The sequence below is a fragment of the Pongo abelii genome, chromosome 12 (genome assembly GCF_028885655.2).
Source record: "Pongo abelii isolate AG06213 chromosome 12, NHGRI_mPonAbe1-v2.0_pri, whole genome shotgun sequence".
Lineage (NCBI taxonomy): Eukaryota > Metazoa > Chordata > Mammalia > Primates > Hominidae > Pongo > Pongo abelii.
The window spans coordinates 132,214,518-132,237,381 of NC_071997.2; the positions used below are offsets into that span (position 1 = coordinate 132,214,518).

Genomic DNA, 22,864 nt, shown 5'->3' on the forward strand with positions numbered 1-22,864 from the left:
CTCAGAGCTTCACAGAGGCCAGTGTGGGCTCACAAATCCACTCAGAGCTTCACAGAGGCCAACATGGGCTCACAAAACCGCTCACAGCTTCAGTGGAGTCAGATTTTGGCCAGGCCGAGGGCCCGATTCTTAGCTAATTATTTCCAGTAATTTCTACTTTTAAGCAATTATACATCTAATGTATCTTTAATAAAAAACAGATGACGTAGACTATTAAATTACCAAATGGTGCCGTAAGACAGAAATATAATAACTGTAACAAAAGAGCACTACTTTAATATAACCTTAAGCAAAATAACACTTTTTATTAATACTAATGCTTTTAGATGTAATTAAATAAAATATGACATGCAACAAATTAATGTAATTCAAATGTGATTACTTTGTTCCAATAAAAAAACTTCAATTATTTTACACTTAGCTAGTTTTTCTAAAAACATGCTATTTTTGAGAGTTTTTAAAACAAATACACTTACTCACTGAAAAGGGACGTTTTGGTCAATAACAGACCCCGTATGCAGTGGTGGTCCCGTGAGATAATCATGGAGCCGAAATTCCCCAGTGCCTGGTGACACAGCAGTCCTAATGCCAGAGTGCCACACATTGCTCACTGTTTGTGGTGATGCAGTAACTGTGTCAACGTCCAGCACATACAACTATGCACCGTACACAATACTAGATAATGATAATAAATGGCTATGTTGCTGGTTTATGTATTTACCATACTTTTTATCCTTATTTTAGAGTGTCCTTCTTCCACTTATATTTTAAAAGGTTAACTGTAAAACAGCCTCTGGCAGGTTCTTCAGGAGGTGTTCCAGAAGAAGGCATGGAGATAGACAAATGCTCACCATTGTGTTACAGTCATGTGCAGCATTCAGTGCAATCCCAGGCTGCACAGGTGTGTAGCCCCAGAGCAACAGCCTGGGACCCAGAGCCTCAATGTGCAGTAGGCCATGCCCTGGAGCCTCAGTGTGAAGTAGGCTGTGCCCTAGAGCCTTGGTGTGCAGTAGGCTGTGCCCTAGAGCCTCGGTGTGCAGTAGGCTGAGCCCCAGAGCCTCTGTGTGCAGTAGGCTGAGCCCCAGAGCTTCTGTGTGCAGTAGGCTGAGCCCCAGAGCCTCGGTGTGCAGTAGGCTGAGCCCCAGAGCCTCGGTGTGCAGTAGGCTGAGCCCCAGAGCCTCGGTGTGCAGTAGGCTGAGCCCTAGAGCCTCGGTGTGCAGTAGGCTGAGCCCTAGAGCCTCGGTGTGCAGTAGGCTGTGCCCTGGAGCCTCGGTGTGCAGTAGGCTGAGCTCTGGAGCCTCAGTATGCAGTAGGCTGAGCCCTAGAGCCTCGGTGTGCAGTAGACTGAGCCCCAGAGCCTCGGTGTGAAGTAGGCCGTGCCCTAGAGCCTCAGTGTGCAGTAGGCTGTGCCCTAGAGCCTCGATGTGCAGTAGGCTGAGCCCCAGAGCCTCTGTGTGCAGTAGGCTGAGGTGCCCTTTCCTTCTGGTTTCAGATATTCCACCCGCTCTCCACACAGCAACCCTGGCATGGAGCCACTGCTGGGGGACAGGAAAACACAAAGCGTTGCACAGACCTGTGGCCTGAACCTCCAGGCTTGCTCCAGGGGCCTCCAGGGTGCACCAGGATAGACTCTCAGGGCATTTGTCAAACCCTGACACTATCACAGGGAGAGGAGAGGCTACAGAACTAAGTCCAACCTCAGAAAAGCAGGGAACAAGATTCTCAGTGAAAACCCTAGTCATGAGGAGAAAAAGAGATGGATGGAACTTGACCGAAACTGCAGCCCCGTCTCGACCCAGCACTGTCCTGATGAAGTGAGGGCCATTGGTGTCCCACTATGTCTTCAGAGCAGAGCAAAGGGCGGGCCTCTGCTGGGTGAACCTGTCTTCTGGTACCTCTATGCATTTTTCATACATAATGTTATCAATGTATCCAAAATTACTAGTCACACCAGGAAACAGGATGCAAGACTTATTATTTGATGAATTATAAGAAAATGCATAGATAGCAGAAGCTGCCATGCAGATGGGATTGTCAAATTCAGGAAATAAAAACATTGGACACCCAGTGAGATTTATTTCTGTCTATGCATGTATGCATTGAGACAACAGATGAGACTGTAAATCATTCACCTGTAGTAATTTAAATCATAGAAGTTTCACACATCTTTTTGTAGTGACATTTCTCAATAATTTGGTTTGCTTTAACAGTTTCTTGTGTTGCAGAATTTGCTTATAAAATTCTTTGCAGTGATAGTCTCTGTTGCCTTTATCTTGCAACATACCTGCTATAGTGGTCACATACAATATATTTTGCTCCTTGGCCCATGGAACACTCATTACTGAGAAAACATGGTCAGCATTAGCGTGTGAGCCAGTGTGCAGAAGATGAACTGGAATGAAGCCCACCAGGCTGAGAACCGCTCTTCAAAACGGATGTGCTGAAGCACACAGTACCACCTTTCATGGCATCAGATTTCCCTTGTTCTTTTTTCAGGATTATATATGTCTTTTGATCAAAAACATAAAAAGAATCCACTGACAAAAAAGATAAATGTTATCAATTTTTATTTCCTTCTTCTTCAGCATTACACCTGTTGGTTTTACTCAAGGCCACACTGGTAGCATGGCTGGTAACATCTGTGTGAAGGAACTGGATTATTTAAGTGTGAAATTCATCCCAAAAATCTATCCCAAAAGACAGTCCTGGCCAGTCCATAATAGTCACCCACCTCAAGTCAGAGTTTCATTTCCTGTTGGTAAATAATGTTGTCGCGTTTAAGAACAGCCTTGATGCCTAAAGAAATGCATTTCCCATTGATTATCTCCTCAACACATTCAGCAAGGTCCTTCCAGCAGCAGAGAACTTCGGCAACACTGCTGGCGTCCTTCCTTCAACTTGCATAATCCGATTGCTCAAGCAGTGATGAAAAATATGAAGAAGAAGTAAGTAGGCTTCGCTCAAAGGATTATTTTAAAAGTCAACAAGAATATCTTGGGGCTATTGTTCGGAATTAACTTGATTTTAGTGCCACAAATAAACTGAAGATGTTCTCAGCTGCGCTGTTTAAGGAGAGTCATTGGGTTTTTCAATGCAGAAGAATTGAAGAACACTGAATGCCAAAAATTCTATAAAAATCCATCAATCACTCAGTTCAGATCGTGTCAATACTGCAATAAGAAGACAGTTGCTTCCGCGTCTGTAGCAAAGGCATCGACTGTCGTTTACGCAGCGTCGTGGTCTTCAGGCTGGGGAGCCCCGCTTCCCACAGCATCTCTGCTTCGCTTCAACCTTGAATAAATGTCATCTGCACCTTTACGCATGCATCCATCAAAATCTGTATTTGTGTTATTTCTGCCAAAAGCAATACAACTTTTCTCATTGACTCCTGACTCATCAATAGAGAATCTCTGAGAAAATTGCAATTGTTTCTGAAATCTCATCTGGAAGAAATGTTACTCTCAATCCTCTTGTAAACAAGCCTTTTTCATGAGAGGAATGTTATACCTGTGAAGGGAAAATCCTGTGTGCATGGTGGTTTTGGAGCAAGGACACTCCTGGCAGGAACCTGTGTGTGCGGTGGCTGGAGCTGAATGGCTGGTCATGACAGAGTGTGGATGGCACCTTAACTCCTGCTGCAATTAAGATCCCTTCATCTGAACTCCTCTTGATAAGAAATAGTTATTTTATCACTCTTCCTGACACTAGTTGAAGAAATAATACTTTTCTTACACTTAGTGGCTATTATGTGCTGGTTCACATGGATTTTCACCATTTCTCTGCTATTAAGTGAACAATTGTGTACTGAACCAAAATGATGACAAAATACAGAATTTCAAAAGAGATTTGGAATCCATAAAATACTATTGAATGGACATTCTAGAAGTGCAGATTAGATCTAAGATGAAGAACTCAATGGTTGGCCTTAATAACTTGTTGAACACAGAAAGGGACAGGACTAGTAAGCCGGAAGACAGATCAATAGAAGATATCCAAGTTGAAGCATGGAGAGGAATTTAGAGAAAAATGTACACGTTCCATGAAAAACACAAATTGCCAAAGCTGACAAAATAATACTGAAAAAATACAAATAGCTTGATTCATACTAGAACCTGACATGGGCACACAGCATGAAAATACAGATCAATCACTTCTATGAACACATCTGAAAACTTCCTACACACTAGCTAATCAAATCCACCGGGACAGGTAATACATCAAGATGGCATGTTTATTCCATAAATACAAAATTTCAAGGATTCAAAGGGCCTTTGACCTTTGAAGAGCCGATCAGGGCAAATCCCCATAGTATTAATAACATAGTCATGTAATCTTCTCCATAGGTCAAAATAGCCTTTGATTATTCATAAAACTCCAGTGAGGTTGTAGAAAACTCCAGAAAAGTTGTAGAAGTTTCTTAATCTGAAAAAGAGTCTCTGCAGTAACCCCCACAGCACTCATTGTAGTTCCTGGGGGACGCCAGTAACCCCCACAGCACACATCGTAGTTCCTGGGGGACTGGGGAACGCCACCCATTTTCCCAGCAGCTTCCTTCGGAGCAGCCCTTCCCTGGGGACTGTGGATGAAAGGGGCACAGGGACAAGCACTGCCCGGGGGTGTTTCCTGCCTCGTGGACCAACTTGCAAAGGAATTTAAGGCTCGGATAGGGAAACCATTATTTTCACCAGTGTTTAATGCAAAACAAATTTTATAATAGAAATGCTTCATAAAATATATATTCAAATATTTCCATGTGCATATCATAGACATCTGATGAAGACTTAAACTTAGCAACTTGTTTTTAAAAAATAAATGTCCTAAAGATCTTTGAAATATTCATACCTTTAAATTCAGTAATTCTACTTCTAAAAATTACCATAAAATCCATACAAGTACAAATATCAATACAGCAAGATCTTTACATCATGCTATTTGAATACTAAAATAATCAGAAAAATACATTAAATATAAATTATGGCATGAGGAAATGTTGATCTATGGCTGTCAAGTAAAAAACAAATCCTGACTTAGGTAAGGGGAGACTTCATTTGAGAAGGCCACTGCAGCAAGACAGGAAGCCACTGCCACAGAGAAAGCTTCCACCCCAGGAACCGGGGCTTCTCCAAGGCCGGGCGGCGAAGGCTGTTCTTGGGTGGGAAGGTGTGAACAGGACTGGGAGCGCTGAGGGAGTGGGATGAAAAGCACCTGGTGTTTCCTGAGTGGCCCTCTCCTCCTGCCAATGGCTCAAGTTCAGTCCTTACTCTCTGTCTCTCTCTCTTTCCATTTCTGCCATAGTGTGGGTGCTGGTAAGGCAGGCATGATCATTTAGTCAGAAAGATTGTATGCCCTGCACAGCTGGACCCCAAAAGTGGGGTCAAGGGCAAGAAGCCCTGCCAGGTTTCCCTGATCCGGGGTCCACTGTGCCCTTGCAGGAGCAGCGCGCTCCCGCCCACGGCCCCTGCTCAGGGTTCTGCAGGACGCACCAGCCATGTCACACACTGGTAGGACAGGCTGTGTGCACCCATGTGTGCCAAATTCTCAGAGACAAGGAGCATCTGACAGAAGCCAAAGATCTCACGTTTGCTCTCCCAACATTTCATCAGCGTGTGCGAATGTTATTTTGACAGTTCATTGAATACATGTGACTGAAGCAGATTTCACCAATTAAACCACTTTCTTATGTAGTCATTTTATTTAACGTTTACAATTAACTTACTCATATTTTAATTTTATTTAATTTTTTTTATTAAAACTATAAGCAGAAAATAGCCCAACATTAGTTTCATATATAAATGACAAAAATACACAAATTTTTAACATACAAATTTCATTTTAGCCTTAAAATACTTTTTAAAATTACAACTATGGCTTTCATTGATTTCATTTTATGTGTGTGTGGTCAATTAGCACCAAGCTACTTAGGAACAGTGAAATCAAAGATGTTTTAGTTCTTAAGAACTAATACAATTGCAATCACTATGAATATCATTATCCTTTTTCATATTAACAACTCATGAAATTGCTCATGGTATGTTGAGTGTGGCTCGCCATGTTCCATATTTTTGTCTAAAATGAAAGCTATTTAATGTAGTTCAATAAAGATATTTTGCATTTAATTGTAGGGATTATGGCACTGAAAAATATGATGTTGAATTACTTCCCTTTCTGTGCCATGCCCCTGCATAAAACATGTACATTAATTTTCTTCTGTATTAGTTTTAATAATTTATTTTGAATTTACAAATAAGACAGTTTCATAAGCATTAAAAATATATGTAAATTCCTGCATTATTAGTGTAATTGCTGAAATTGTTTTGCAGGTAGAATAGTTGGGGTGTTCATAAAAGGGAGATTTTCATACCCTTTGATTTGGAATGGAAAGTTATCATGAAGTATTGGAAAAATTACCCCAGACTGTGAAAGAGAGAATTTAAAAAAATAATTAAACGTGTTATTTCTTTTTAACATTGGTTTAGCAGATATTTAATAATAAAAATCTAGCAGGGTAGGGGCTGTAGTCATGTTGACCAGTATTCATTAATGTCCTCCCAGTGAAATGACATCATTCTAATAGTCAGAGGCAGAGATTCTTTGGGAAAATCAAAGGGCGAATAGCGGATAGACTGACACTTAGTCTCCCTACACCAACATGCCCTTTGCTCCTCTGACCTCCCTTGTTCACCGACTTCATGGGGAACCTCTTGGGGATTTGGAACCAGACCTGGTGTGTCCCCAGCCACCACCCTGCATGGCTCTTCCCTCCTGCAGGTAGTGGGAAGGGACCTGCAGCTTCTTGGACTATTCTCATCCACCACAGGCTCTGCACTAACCCTGGATTTCTGTGTCACTTCTTGACAATCCTGTGGGATAGAGGAGCAAAGACAGAGGAGAATTAGGGAAACAGGCAGGTAGGTATTCTCAGATATGAAGGAGTAGGTTAGTGAATCATGTCACGATGACCACACTGGGGGTGTGTGCACTCCATGTGGCATGCAAGATGATCTTCGGAATGTTGGATTGATACATTGCACCTTTATCTGTATTTATTTTAGCTTGTTAAACAGGAAATAAGTTTATTCACATTTGATAAACACATTTACAGACTTTTTTTTTTTTTCACTTTAAGTTCCAGGATACGTGTGCAGAATGTGCAGGTTTGTTACATAGGTATACATGTGCCATGGTGGTCTGCTGCACCTGTTGACTCGTTCTCTAAGTTCCCTCCCCTCACCTCCCACCCTCCAACAGGACCCTCCCTGTGTCCATGTGTTCTCATTGTTCAACTCCCACTTGTGAGTGAGAACATGCAGTGTTTGGTTTTCTGTTCCTGTGTTAGTTTGCTGAGGATGATGGCGTCCAGCTTCATCCATGTCCCTGCAGAGAACATGATCTCCTTTCTTTTTATGGCTGCGTAGTATTCCATGGTGTATATGTACCACGTTTTCTTTATCCAGTTTATCACTAATGGGCATTTGGGTTGGTTCCATGTCTTTGCTATTGTGAATAGTGCTGCAATAAACATACGTGTGCATGTGTCTTTATAGTAGAATGATTTATTATCCTTTGGGTATATACTCAGTAATGGGATGGCTGGGTTAAATGGTATTTATTTCTGGTTCTAGATCCTTGAGGAATCACCATACTGTCTTCCACAGTGGTTGAACTAATTTACATTCCCACCAACAGTGTAGAAGTGTTCCTATCTCTCCACAGCCTCGCCAGTATCTGTTGTTTCTTGACTTTTTAATAATTTCCATTCTGACTGGCATGAGATAGTATCTCTTTGTGGTTTTGATTTGCATTTCTCTAATGATCAGTGATGTTGAGCATTTTTGTCAGATGTTTTTTGGCCACATAAATGTCTTCTTTTGAGAAGTGTCTTTTCATATCATTTGCCCACTTTTTGATGGGGTTGTGTTTTTTTGTTGTTGTAGTACATTTGTTTAAGTTCCTTGTGGATTCTGGATATTAGACCTTTGTCAAATGTGTAGATTGCAAAACTTGTCTCCCATTCTGTAGGTTGTCTGTTCACTCTGATGATAGTTTCTTTTGCTGTGCAAAAGCTCTTTAGTTTAATTAGATCCCATTTGTCAATTTTGGCTTTTGTTGCAATTGCTTTTGGCATTTTTGTCATGAAGTCTTTGTCCATGCCTATGTCCTGAATGGTATTGCATAGGTGTTTTTCTAGGGTTTTTATGGTTTTGAGTTTTACATTTAAGTTTTTAATTCATCTTAATTTTTGTATAAGGTGTCAGGAAGGGGTCTAGTCTCAGTTTTTTGCATATGGTTGGCCAGTTTTCCCAGCACCATTTATTGAATAGGAGATCATTTCCACATTGCTGTTTTTGTCAGGTTTGTCGCAGATCAGATGGTTGTAGATGTGTGGTGTTATTTCTGAGGTCTCTGTTCTGTTCCATTGGTCTATATGTCTGTTTTGGTACAAGTACCATGCTATTTTGGTTACTGTAGCTTTGTAGTATATTTTGAAGTTAGGTAGCATGATTCCTTCAGCTTTGTTCTTTTTGCTTAGCATTGTCTTGGCTATATGGTCTCTTTGGTTCCATATGAAATTTAAAGTAGTTTTTTCTAATTCTGTGAAGAATGTCAATGGTAGTTTGATGGGGATAGCATTGAATCTATAAATTACTTTGGGCAGTGTGGCCATTTTCATGATTTTGATTCTTCCTATCCAAGAGGATGGAATGTTTTTCCATCTGTTTGTGTCCTCTCTCATTTCTTTGAGCTGTGGTTTGTAGTTCTCTTTGAAGAGGTCCTTCACATCCCTTGTTAGCTGTATTCTTAGGTATTTTATTCTCTTTGTAGAAATTGTGAATGGGAATCCATTTATGACTTGGCTCTCTGCTAGTCTGTTGTTGGTGTAAAGGAATGCTTGTGATTTTTTGCACCTTGATTTTGTATCCTGAGACTGCTGACATTGCTTATCAGCTTAAGGGCTAAGATGAAGATGATAGGGTTTTCTAATTATAGACTCATGTCATCAGCAAACAGAGGCAATTTGACTTCCTCTCTTCGTATTCAAATACGCTTTATTTCTGTCTCTTGCCTGATTGCCCTGGCCAGAACTTCCAATACTATGTTGAATAGGAGTGGTGAGAGAGGGTATCGTCTTGTACTAGTTTTCAAAGGGAATGCTTCCAGCTTTTGCCCATTCAATAAGGTGTTGGCTGTGGGTTTTTCATAAATAACTCATTATTTTGAGATATATTCTATCAGTTAATACCTAGTTTATTGAGAGTTTTTGCCATGAAGGTATGTTGAATCTTGTTAAAGGTATTTTCTGCATCTATTGAGATAATCATGTGGTTTTTGTTTCTGTTTCTATTCATGTGATGGATTACATTTATTGATTTACATATGTTGAACAGCCTTGCATCCAGGGATGAAGCCAACTTGATCGTGGTGGATAAGATTTTTGATGTGCTGCTGGATTCAGTTTGCCAGTATTCTTTTGAGGATTTTCACATCGATGTTCATCAGAGATATTGGCCTGAAGTTTTCTTTTTTTGTTGTGTCTCTTGCCGGTTTTGGTATCACATTGATGCTGGCTTCATAAAATGAGTTAGGGAGGACTCCCTCCTTTTCAATTGTTTGGAATAGTTTCAGAAGGAAGGTACCAGCTTCTGTATGTACCTCTCATAGAACTTGGTTGTGAATTCATCTGGCCCTAGGCTTTTTTTGGCTGGTAGGCTATTAATTACTGCCTCAACTTCAGAACTTGTTATTGGTCTATTCAAGGATTTGACTTCTTCCTGGTTTAGTCTTGGGAGGGTGTATGTGTCCAAGAATTTATTCATTTCTTCTAGATTTTCTAGTTTATTAGCATAGAGGTGTTTATAGTATTCTCTGATGGTAGTTTGCAATTCTGTGGGGTCAGTGGTGATACCCCCTTTATCATTTTTTATTGTGTACAGACTATTTTTTATTAACCTATGAAGCAAAGAGGTAATACCTTAGCTGGGAAAAAAAAAAAACACTATCCTCAATAGAAAATGACTTTTTTAGTAAGGATGATGCATTATGGGAACTGTGTAAGAATGACCTTGGTCTAACAGGCTGTTTTGATTGGAATATATATATATATTCATATACATATATACATATATATTCATATACATATATACATATATACATATACATATATACTTATACATATATACACATATACATATTTACATATACATATATACATATACATATATACATATACATATATACATATATACATATACATATATATATACCACATATGAATTTGAAATACAGCATCTTTCATGGGCAAGCTATTGTAGCAAAAACATGTAAGAAACAGATAAAAATTTTATGGAAGGTGATAGCATTATAGAGGTAATATGTTTTATATTTCTAAAAAGACTTCGAAATGATGATAGCATCCTGTAGTCCTTTACAATAATAAAGCATCTACCATGATAATCTTCTCTATCTCACATTGATTCACAGTCATCTTGTGGCAAAATAATTAAATTATTGAAACTAAAGATGACTGAGACTTTTGTTGTTGTTAAAATTTAGTATGTAAGCTGTCAAGTATTTTTAAATAAACAATCTGCTCCTCAGAATAAAGGCGACATTCTAAAAATGGAGAAAAGAATGAATGTGTTCTAAGTAAGTTTACACTTTGGAGACAGCTTATTAAAAATGAATATTTCTAAGGTTCCAATAACTTTATTGCTAGAGACAATCATGTATGGCCTTAATAAAACTTCTGTATCTGCATCATAAATCATTGAAACCAAATTTTCTCACCCAGTTAGAATCTTTCAAAAAAAAGTTGTTGGATAGATTTTGAATTCATTCACTAAAATATGACATAAAAATATAACATATTTTAAAATGTGGTTTATTTGCATAAAAATGGACTGATACAAGGAAAGATAGGAACAATATCAAATTTAAACAAAAACCAGAATTGGTAGTTGATATTAAAAAATAAATATCTTGGTTTAGAAAGTACGTCACACACAGCTTCCATGTGGCTTTACACAATTTAAAACTGTATATATGCTTTAACATAACTGCCACAAAGCCAATAGCAAAAACCTGAACATAGAATTAGCACTGACTCGTTCTCTCATACCACAAGTTTTGAGCCAATAGCTATCAAATAATTCATCATATTCACTCATTTTTCTCTCATCAAAAGCATCAGCTCTACCAACATTTCAGTAAGAACAAAAAAGCCTTCTACAACAGTCACAAATATAACTAAAGTATCTTAAACCTGTTGTTTATTTCAGTTCTATTTCATAATTTAAAAGCTCTGTTTTTATGTTTGTTTTATAATGTAGCTGTCATTTTAGGTGGCAGGTACAGCCTAGAACACACAGGTGTGTATTTATAACATCCCTTGTGCTTCACCTGTGAATATAAACATCGCCCCTCAGTTCTAACCTTGTGTGAAATGAACACTCTCCTTCTTTTCTAAGGTATCAGAAGTTGAAATTGTGGCCATGTAGCTCTCTGGGGGAGCCTGAGGCTGCTGTCACTCACAGATTGGTGAGCAGGGTGTCACTGTGGAAAGAAAAGGGGACCCTCATCCTTTTCTCCCCTCAACCTGCTCCCCACACAAGATTGCATCGTCTAGTTGGCCTTTGGGAAGGAACAGCTGGGCTTTCTGGATGACAGAATTTATAGAACATTAGAAATCTTGCAGACAAGTGTTACCTTATAACTCACTTCAGCAACTCTTGCAATGCATTTTTCCAAGTGCAGATAATACAGGCTGGAGATGCTCCTTGAAGTCACAGGGTACTGCTTTATTGCTGATGTGACCTAACCCTTTTATCCACCAATAGAAAGATTGTTTTCTAGATGTTTATTTGTTATTTTCCTGGAAAAGAAGCAATGGGCATGGGGACTGGTGTTCCCGTTTGCACCCCGGCTGTTCATAGGCACTTGGCATTGTGGTTTCTAAAAAGAATGCACTGAGATTGAATTACTGAACCAAAATAGCCTCCAAATTTGGGTTCCAAATTTCCCTTCCTCCCTCTGCCCGTAACCATACTTGGAAAGCTTCTGTCTGAGGAGAATTCCGTCCCTTCTGGATGGGTGCTTCCGTATAATAACATAATTGTTTTATATCATTGAAAAGAACTTGGCTGTAACATCACACTTAATGGATGAACCAAAAATATTTTACTATGGAATGATTCACAGGTATTAATTTTTATTGCATTAAAGTTGTACATTTCCTTTTAAGGAAATTGACCTAACACACTCCTTAATGAGAGAATTTCTGGATGATTCCGGCTGTTCCTGCACAGACACTCACTGTGTTGTCTCAGTAACACATCCCACATGTGTTGTGTATTAGAATTTGTCATTCTCAGATGACTCCGGCAGTTGTTTTGTTTATTATTGCGGGGGCAAGAGAACAGAATTAGAAACGATGAGAACAGAATTAGAAATGATGTCAGAGATTCTGGCGAATGAAGGAAGGTTTGCTTAACTTCCTGACTTCTATATTTCTAAGCAGTTCTTTTGCAGTCCTAAATGTTTCATATGTTCAAGAAGCTATTGCAGGGCTGAAGGGACTTGCTGTGTGTGGTCTGGGGAAAAGCAGTGTCTCCTAAACACTCCCAGGCTCCCCCAGAATAAGTGGATGAAAGAATGCATGCAGCAATAAACAGGTTTTTTGCTCTGGTTTGACCACAATGAGTTTAGATCATGAATGGGAACTGCAAAAACTGTAGAAACAGGCAGCCTGGCTATCTTCGGGATGTGTATTTATCAAGCCTGTTCAGAACTCATATGGAAACTTTGAGATTCCTCAAGACCACAGGCAAATCAAACTCTTTTTTGAATATTACAGGTAGAGCTGCAGCAGATTGGATCTGTACTTCTGTAAGGGCTGCTTTGCCAGGAAGGCTGTGGGTGGGATACGCGGCCCCCCCGGCTGTGGTTGTAAGGGAGGATGTCATCACCTGCCGGCCAGCATGTCCCAACTGCTCACGTTTGGTCCGCAGCTCCTATAAGGACACAAAGGCCGTGAGGGCTTCCTCACAAGACACAGACACAGTTAAAGTGCAGGTCCCCAAGAGAGGAGTCAGCCCCAGCGTAAATGTTATTCTGAGAGTTCCCTGAAGGAAGAAGTTGTTATGGAAAGAGAAAACGTGAGGAAATGGGGCTGAAGGCAAGGGTGGGGGACTCCAGGATGGGAGAAGCGCTGCTGAGGCAGCTCCTGAATCAGTTGCCATAGGGCTGGGGCTCCCACCCTGTTGGTGTTCTGCCCTGTCCCACATCAGCTCTGGTCTTCACTGACCACCCTTCTCCCTTCTCCCTGTTCTATCCACCCCTCTCTCTTGAAGTCTCCCCTCCCGTGGCGCCCTCTTTCCTTCCTAGAGTTTCCTGATGGTGGCATCCCTGGAGGAGGCTCTGAGTCCCCCTGAGGCCATGTTTTCTTTGGAATAAAATGCGTCTATCCTCGGGGTGACAACGCACGTGTTTTTCAAACAGCTGATTAGGACAGCTTTGAAGTCCTCACATACAACATGCTTAAATATTTTTGAACATAAAATGAGAACCATTCCATCTAGTAACCACCAAGATGTTTTAAAAGGAAAGAGACCGGGCAGGCACGGTGGCTCACTCCTGTAATCCCAGCACTTTGGGAGGCCAAGGCGGGTGGATCACCTGAGGTCAGGAGTTCAAGACCAGCCTGGCCAACATGGTGAAACCCTGTCTCAACTAAAAAAAAAAAAAAAAAAAAAAAATGAGCTGGATGTGGTTGTGAGTATCTGTAATCCTAGTTACTTTGGGAGGCTGAGGCAGGAGAATCACTTGAACCTGGGAGACGGAGCTTGCGGTGAGCTGAGATTGCACCACTGCACTCCAGCCTGGGTGACAGAGTGAGACTCGGTCAAAAACAAAACAAAACAAAACAAACAAAGCAAAAAAAAGAAGGAAAAGCCAGCGAGGATGAAAAATGCTTATGAACAAAATATCTTACAATTTAGTACGTGAGATAAGGGCAACAAGGAAACCTTTAAGAGCTAAACCTACTTGGAGGTTTGAGAGAAGCTCTGGGTTGTAAGCTGGGCGAAGAATCTATGAAATGAGAAACAGCTCAGAGAGGACTTAGATGCCAGACAGCAAATCAAAGTGGTGAGAACTGCCCCATCATTCTTCCTTCAGGGCCTTCATGGTTCTGTTCCCCATCACTCTTTGAACCACAGGACTTCCCAATAAGAATGTCAAGGTTATTGGTTTAACCAAGAACATGTAAAAGTGTTTTGTGCTTGCAGATTGGTAGTCATGGCAGTGTTGCATTCGGTAGACTTGAAAGAAGTAGACAAGAATTTTTCGCTCTGTGTATGAAAAGCACAGAGACAAAAACATGAGAATTTGGAATCCAGACTAGACATGGTCAGCGGATCTCCCCTCTACCACGAAAAAGAAGCGGGAGTGAGATGCTATGAATGACTTAATGCAAAACCATAATCATGGTGAGTCCTGGTCTCAAGCGAGTTGTCTTCTGGGTTTGCATTTCTCCCTTATGTACCAAAATTAAATCATAAATTGGTGTATTAGTCCATTTTCATACTACTATAAAGAACTGCCTGAGACTTGATAATTTATAAAGGAAAGAAGTTTAGTTGACTCACAGTTCAGTATGACTTGGGAGGCTTCAGGAAACTTAGTCGTGGGGGAAAATGAAGGGGAAACAGGCACCTTCTTCTCAGGGCGGCAGGAAGAAGTGCTGAGCGAAGGGGGAAGAGCCCCTTACAAAACCATCAGATCTCCTGAGCATTCACTCACTAGCATGAGAACAGCGTGAGGGAAACTTCCCATTATGGGGATTACAATTCAAGATTGAGATTTCGGTGGGGACACAAAGCCTAACCATATCTGTTGTTTTACATTTAAAAAATGACTTTAGAAGACAAACACAAGAACTATAATGAGAAAGCAATAGCTGATCTCTTCCTCTAAAGACAGGAAAACAGTATTTTGAAATAAGTCCAAACACAATTAATGAGGTGAAACATTAAAGAAAAAACTAAGAAAAAAGGTCCAATAAAGCATATAAGGAATGTTGGCTGGCTCAGTGGCTCACAACTGTAATCCCAGCACTTTAGGAGGCCAAGGTAAACAGATCACTTGAGGTCAGGAGTTCAAGACCATCCTGGCCAACATGAAGACACTCCATTGGCTATAATAAAAGCCTTGGTTGAAAATAAAAGCTTGGGACCCTGTCTCTACCAAAAATAGAAAAAATAGCTGGGCATGGTGATGCATGCCTGTAATTCCAGCTACTTGGAGGGCTGAGGTGGAGGAATTATGGGAGACAGAGATTTCGGTGAGCTGAGATTGCGCCACTGTGCTCCAGCCTGGGTGACACAGTGGGTCTCCATCTCAAAAAAAAAAAAAAAGCATATAAGTAATGTTTATAAGAATTTTTGGCATCTATTTCAAGCATGTTTCATAAGACTTTATTTTAAAAAGTCACTGTATGAGAATTTTAAAACAGCAGTGATCTGTCTATGACAAGTCAAAGGTATGTAATACATTTTCTAATGGATCATAAAGTAGACTGTTGCAGAAATTTTAAATTTATTTTTAATGAATTTCCATGTTCATTGGGTCACAGAGATTCTGGTGATGAGGGTCAGAACAAGCTCGTCCTCTGGAAGGTGCTAGAGAGGGTGGTGGTCAGTGAAAGAACGTGGGTCGCGAGAAGTTCCTCTTGGCTCCTGTTCAGTGCTGGCTGCTGATCTAAAATGCCTGTCATTCTACAAAAGGGTTTTGCTAAGTTTCCACTAAAAGTAAACATCCTGTCTGTTATACGCCAACTTATTTTTATTCCCCTGTAGAATCATATCCATTTGTGTAATTAAGGTCAAGTGAAAGGACTTTATGAGGGCTCAGACGCCTGCAGTGCTAGGCATAAAAATGTCACAGAATTCATGCAGATATTTGGAAAAGTTGTTGAATGCGACCACACGCGAAGCCCTGGGTTTCATCCTGGGGGGTGGTATGGAAGCCAGGTGAGCCTCCAATCTCACAGGCAGGTGCCAAGGGGGCGCCCACCAGAGGATCAGTAATTCAGTGTGAGGTGGGACGGGCAGGACATGTGGGGGAGTCCCACATGCCCACATGAGGGAGAAGCCTGCTGTGCAGCGAACGGCATGGGAAGGCCTCAGCAGGGGTCTTGAGGATTGGGATGGGCAGGAGAGGGCTCTTGGGACAATGGAGAACAGAGGGTGAGGGTGAAGGTTGCAGGTCCCAGGTCCTCACCAGAAAGAGACAAGGGGTGTGGTCAGAGTGGGAAAGTGGACACCCCGGGCTGTGCTGAGGAAATGAACTCCATTGGCAGGAGCAGGGACCACCCTGTGTGTCCACAACCAAGTAAGAGAACCATCCACCCTGGAAGGGTGCAGGCCAGCATGTGGGGGAGGTCACGTGGGGAGAGTGAGGCAGGGCTCCACGGGTTGCTGTGGGCCGGATGACAGGGATTCAGGTAGGGCAGCTTGGGATAATGGAAAGGGCCCTGAAAGAATCAGCACAGCAGGGAAAGGAAAGGGGGCTTTACAGATGTGAGTGCCTTCAGGGGACAGGGCAAAGGGGGATCCTTCAGCGTTATTAACAACCTTCTCAGCAGGTGCTCAGCCCTGGCACTTTCATTGGGATGAAACCCTGTTTACTCTATCCTAATCTTTAAGTTGTTGTGTTTTCTTGTTGCTGTTGAGTGATGCTTTGCAAGGTTTTTTCTCAGTTATATAAGGTCTTTAAGGAATTTTTTTTAATAGAAAAGGAATTACTCTTTTCAAATGCCAGACCCTAAAGGGGCCTGTTGTGATTTGTAGCAAAGGCTTGTTAAAAATAACAAGACAGAGTTTATTCCAGTTACTGCCTCAGGGCTGCAAGGCCAAAGTGCAGGCCTGGGCTCAGCCGAACACAGCAAGGACCTCCAAGGACGAAGGGCTAGGAACGCTGAGGGGTCGGGGACATGGGTTCGACTCGGGGAGTCTTGCTAACCTGGGCTCAGCAGCCGAGAACTGGGCCATGGCAGGAGGAGGTGAGGAGGGGCCTGACTGCAGCTGGTGGAGAACGGAGTCCACGTCAGCATTGGAGGCATTGTGTTGGTAAAGTGACCTCAAAGGAAGTAATCAGAGTTTACCAATTTCAAACAGTGTAAATAAAAATAGACACAAAAATTGGTGGTAAAGTATATTTTCCTTTTCTCTACACAGAAGGAAAATGCATTTGATTATTGCGTTCACTCTGGCTGCGGCACCATGAAAGGAAACTAAGAGCTCGGGGATCCCATTTACTCTGCAAAGAGGAGGAATGAAGCTGGAAGACGAGTCGTGCAAGCAGCTGCCTTTCGTTTTGTTCCTAAGCAGAGAGCGACAGATAGAAGGTGATGCATCTCCACAAGCAGCTGCTCTATGTTCACTTTGTCTTATGGAAAGTGCAGAGTTGCTGGGCAGGAGATGGTTGCACAGTTGACTATTCTCATGCCTGTCCTTTCCTCTTGCCGCATGTGGATGACCACACCCTTCCTCTTTCCCCGCCAGCTCCCATTTCCCCTTCAACTATCAAAGCCCTTAGCATCATCTTTGGAGAAAGGCACACACCATAGACTGTTTTTGTGATTCCGTGTTGTTATTTTTCTCTTGAGCATGCGGTTAACATTGGCAAAACAAACTTCTAAATTGATTGAGACCCATCTCAGATACTTTTTGGTTTACAACTGGAATTGGGGTGAAACCCCACCACATTTACACTATGCAGAGCTGGAAAAGGGAGGAAAGACTGAATCTCGCCCGGAGGCTTTGGTCCTGAAGGTTCAATTCTGGATGATCCTTTACAGGTAGATTTCAAGGGGAAAACAAAAGGATCAAAATGAATCCTTATGAAGAATTATTTTTAAGCCTGAATCTTGGAGATAAAAATATGATGTTTTCCGGCCAGGTGTGGTGGCTCACACCTGTAATCCTGGCACTTTGGGAGCCCAAGGTGGGCAGATCACGAGGTCAGGAGATCAAGACTGTCCTGGCTAACATGGTGAAACCCCCTGTCTACTAAAAATACAAAATAGTCGGGTGTGGTGGTGGGCACCTGTAGTCCCAGCTACTCGGGACCCTGAGGTAGGAGAATGGCGTGAACCCGGGAGGCAGAGCTTGCAGTGAGCCGAGATTGTGCCACTGTACTCCAGCCTGGGCGACAGAGCAAGACCTCGTCTCAAAAAAAAAAAAAAAAAAAAAAAATGATGTTTTCCTCAACAACACAGAGTCAACAGGAAGAAAGATAAACATTGCTGTCCTGAGCTGGCACATGACTTACGAGGGTTAGCCATGGTGAATCTATACAAGTCTGCAGCAACCTCAGTTCTTGCCTCCTCAGAAGAAAGACTTTGATTGAGGAGCATAGGAGAAGGAGAGACCGAGGCAAGTTTTAGTGGAGGAGAGAAAGCGTATTAAAAAGCCTAGAGTGGGAACAAAAGAAAGGAAAGACCACTTGGAAGAAGGCCAAGTGGGCGGCTTGAGCAAGTCAAGTGTGTGGTTTGACCTTTGACTTGGAGTTGTATCCATTGGCATGCTTTCGGTTGCATCCCTTTCCCCTGATTCTTCCCATGGGGTGGGCTGTCTGCATGGACAGTGGCCTGCCAGCCCTTGGGAGGGGCCGCGTGCACAGTAGGTTTACTGACATTGTACGTCTGCTTGCTTGAGGCGTTCTTCCCATACTAGCTGAATATTCCTGGAAGGTCATATACCAGTTAAACTCCACTATTTTGCCTTTTAGTGTGCGTGCTTGAGCCTGCTCACCCAGCTCCTGAGATCTTATGGGGAAGCTGCTGATCCAGTTTCAGGTGTTTTCTGTCCTTTGGGAAACTGCTGTTCCCTGGTGCCAGCTGTGACCAATTATTTTAGAGAGACTGTTAACCACCTCCTGGCCATCACCTGATAGTTGCCTGACATTCCTGGCCAGGGGGGCTCTCACGTCTGTCTGACTTCCTGCTGTAGCATTTTCCCCTCAAGAGTCCAAGACCCCAATTTTGGGGGAAAATGGATTAAGGTCAGTCTTCTGTAACTGCTTCCTGTTGACACATGGGCAGTGGTGGTGGTTCTGTGGGTCTTGTCCTCTTGCTGCTGTCAGGGAAGAAGGGTGACTCTTTGGGTTGGTGAAAGCAGTGTCTAGCCAGGTCCAAGGGAGATGGGACAAGATTTCAACTCTGTTGCTTTACACTGATGGGCAGTCTAAGGGTCCTCTGTAGAAGGATGGCTCTTGAATCTTGAGAGGATGGCATCCTGCTGAGGGTCATCTGGAGCTTGATGGCCTGAAGGCAGGAGGAGATAAATCAGGTTATTAGATTTAGAAGACATGGACCACGAAGGAGCAAAAGTAGGAGAATAACAAGTGGTTCTCAGAGGAAAAAACCCAGGAGAGCCATTTCTAGGTTCCTTCTAGGATCCATTCTATGTTCCTCCCCCAGGTTCCTTTATGAGAACAAGCCAGCCCTGAGAGGCTTGTTCCCATCAACAAGAGGCTCCATTTACAAGTTGTCTGATGTTGTCTTGTACTTTTCCTGATTGATTACCCAAAATCAATATTTTTTGTTTGAGACTAAGGAAATTCCTTTCTGAGCTGCTGTGAACATTAGTTGACATTGGTCCTCCCTGTGGTGTGTTAGGGTTAGTCCTTAATGATTTTAAGGACTACAGCTGCTAAAGAGTGGATCTGCTCTTGTTAGCTCTTAATGATTTGAAGGACTATGGCTGCTAAAGAGTGCATCTGCTCTTGTTAGTCCTTAATGATTTGAAGGACTATGGCTGCTCAAGAGTGGATCTGCTCTTGTTAGTTCTTAATGATTTGAAGGACTACGGCTGCTAAAGAGTGCATCTGCTCTTGTTAGTCCTTAATGATTTGAAGGACTACGGCTGCTAAAGAGTGGATCTGCTCTTGCACGGTTGTTCCCAGTGGTGTGTTAATGTTAGTCCTTAATGATTTGAAGGACTACGGCTGCTAAAGAGTGGATCTGCTCTTGCATGATTGTTCCCTGTGGTGTGGTAATGTTAGTCCTTAATGATTTGAAGGACTATGGCTGCTAAAGAGTGGATCTGCTCTTGCTAGTCCTTAATGATTTGAAGGACTACGGCTGCTAAAGAGTGGATCTGCTCTTGCTAGTCCTTAATGATTTGAAGGACTACGGCTGCTAAAGAGTGGATCTGCTCTTGCACGGTTGTTCCCTGTGGTGTGGTAATGTTAGTCCTTAATGATTTGAAGGACTATGGCTGCTAAAGAGTGGATCTGCTCTTGCTAGTCCTTAATGATTTGGAGGACTACGGCTGCTAAAGAGTGGATCTGCTCTTGCACGGTTGTTCCCTGTGGTGTGTTCATGTTAGTCCTTAATGATTTGAATGACTACAGCTACTAAAGAGTGCATCTGCTCTTGCACGGTTGTTAAGGCTTCAGCCATGGAGTCAATGTTGTTGGCTATTTCCTTTGAGAGTGGGCATAGGTTAAGGAGGCTTTTATGAATCTGGCAATTCCAGTTCCTGTACTGGCTACAATGCCAAGTCCCATGAGAAGAGGAAATAATTGGATAGCCCTCTTCACCCTGGGCAACATGGAATGCGCATAGATTGGTACTGGAAGAGAGAGATTGACAGGGACTATGAAGATGTCTGTGTATACATAGCCTATGGTACAAGTTCTAGTCCCATTAGTGGGGAGGCATTGGTGAACTGATTGGCCACAAGTATAGAAGGCTCCTTGAGTTTTAAGACAAGTAGAAAAGTCAAAATGAAATAAGGGGGTGAGAACAGTTCCTAAAAATTCTGAGACTGCTGAGACACCCAGGTAGCTGGTGGCTAAGACTCTGGTGCATGGGGCTGCTAGCTGATTCCAATATATGCCCAAAATTAGAATATTGATCCAGATGTTTGCATTACCTATCCCTCTTGTTTCTTCTGAGCTGCAGCCAGATATCATGGTTGATTGATAGGAGTGAGCAGGATTAGTCTGAATTGCATGAAAAAAAAAAACTCATAAACAACTGATGAGACTGGAATCTAATAACAGGTGTACTACAGTTCTTGAAACATAATTTTTATCTCTCTAGTCCTTATTTTTATTAAAACCAAATCATGATAGGACTGATTTGTTTGCAAAATAAGCTTTCATCATATTATACTTGGCCTGATTATTTGCATAAAACATAGCAAGAATAATCATAGCCTCTTTTTAAAATTGGCTTTGATAGAACTTTGTTCCATAAGGAATCTCAGATAAGACTTTTTAAAGCCTTGAGCCCCGCCATGGACTTGTGCCATCAAATACCTGTATTAGCTGCATAAATTCTTCTCTTTAGGTCCCAAGATAACTTGAGTTCCTGGGCTTGTTAGAAAGTGACATTCTTTACTTAGTACAGGTCAGGAACCCTGCACAGGGACTGGATAGACAAAGTATTAGGCCAGTTTTCCCAACAGGCTTTTATTGGCTCTATAAGTGAACTTTGATTCCTTGAAAGAGTCTGTTTGTATCTGAAAGCATGCCATTCCAGTCAAAACCTTGGTAAGATAACCAGTGTCTGCAATTGTGCCCTGCTACAAAAGAAAACAGATTCTTATTGTACTTACGCAAATAACTATACTGCCATAAGTTAAGAATATTCACAAATAGTTTCCAAATTTTGGAGAAATCTGGTAGATAGAAATATTATTCAAATTTTGTTTGTAGGGGTATACTTAACTGTTAAAAGCTATAAATAGCTTGAAAGAAAAGTATTTTTTATTTTGAAAACAAAACAAAGGATCCGCAACGTTTTAAGCCAAAAGTAAAAAAAAAAAAAAAGATTACTTAAGGCTTTTATTAGCTCAGTTTATGCAATTAATTCATGTTTTGCTCAATATTTTTGAACACATTACTTTTCCTAGAGAGTCTTGGAAGTTCTTTTCTCTCCATTTTAATGTCACAATCTCTGAGTTATCAGAAACCTGCATTTAAGAACACCTGTTAGAGTTCTATAGCTGATTATGAAACCATCTTTTAAAGAGAATTAGAATGAGACAATTGTCTGTGGATAACAAAAAACAGGGCAGCCACAGTCAAAGACACAATTGACAAGGTAATTTGTCACTTCTGTGGCACACAATTATTTAAAATAATTATAGTTATTACTAATAATGTATACTAAGTCATATTAGAATTACAGAAGTTTCACATGATTTTGGAACACATACCAACAACACAATTATACAAATACAGTTCAAAAAAAAGCCAAATTTTACCTTTGCATTAGTGTACTATTGATGTTAAATCCAATTCTTAATAAAACCTTATGGACAAATCTATTTAATATTAATCAGTTTGACCATAAGGAAAGATTTCATAAACCTTTTATAACCCTTTACAATTTTCTGTTAAAAAGCAGAGCAATGTTCTAAGAAAACTGTGCTATACTTTCATTCTAATGTTCAATTTACAGAAAAACTGAGTAATACCCCTTTAACTTTAGCAGTGTGATCACACACAGAATTTCTTTTACGAGACTACTTTTTCACAAACCTTCCACAACTTGCTTAAACTTTTAGCTTTATTCTATCTAACTTAAAACAATCCTTTATCCCTCTGAACTGGGCAAAAAAATACTGTTCCCATGACTTATGCTAATCTTTTACCAAAAGCACATTTTACTTTCCTTATATGCCTGGCATGTAAAACTGTTTTTCCAGTAGTCTAAAATATATGTTACACTGTTAATTCTTACCAACTTTTACTTTTGGTGAAAAACTATTAAATCTTACACAAATACATAGTATATTTTCCTGACCCCTTGTCTCATTTTCATATTATTTATTTGTATTCTTACTTATGAATT

The 22,864-nt window shown here is 41.2% G+C and overlaps 1 protein-coding gene across 1 annotated transcript in view; it reads left to right on the forward strand.

Moving 5' to 3' along the window:
- The window catches only part of LOC129056855 (uncharacterized), a 48,615-nt gene extending 27,574 nt beyond the window's left edge, over positions 1–21,041 (forward strand). The window contains exon 5 of the mRNA XM_054546928.2: positions 17,232–21,041. The gene's annotated coding sequence lies outside the window, so the exon portion shown is untranslated. The remainder of the gene's footprint in view (positions 1–17,231) is intronic.
- Positions 21,042–22,864: the final 1,823 nt, after the last annotated feature.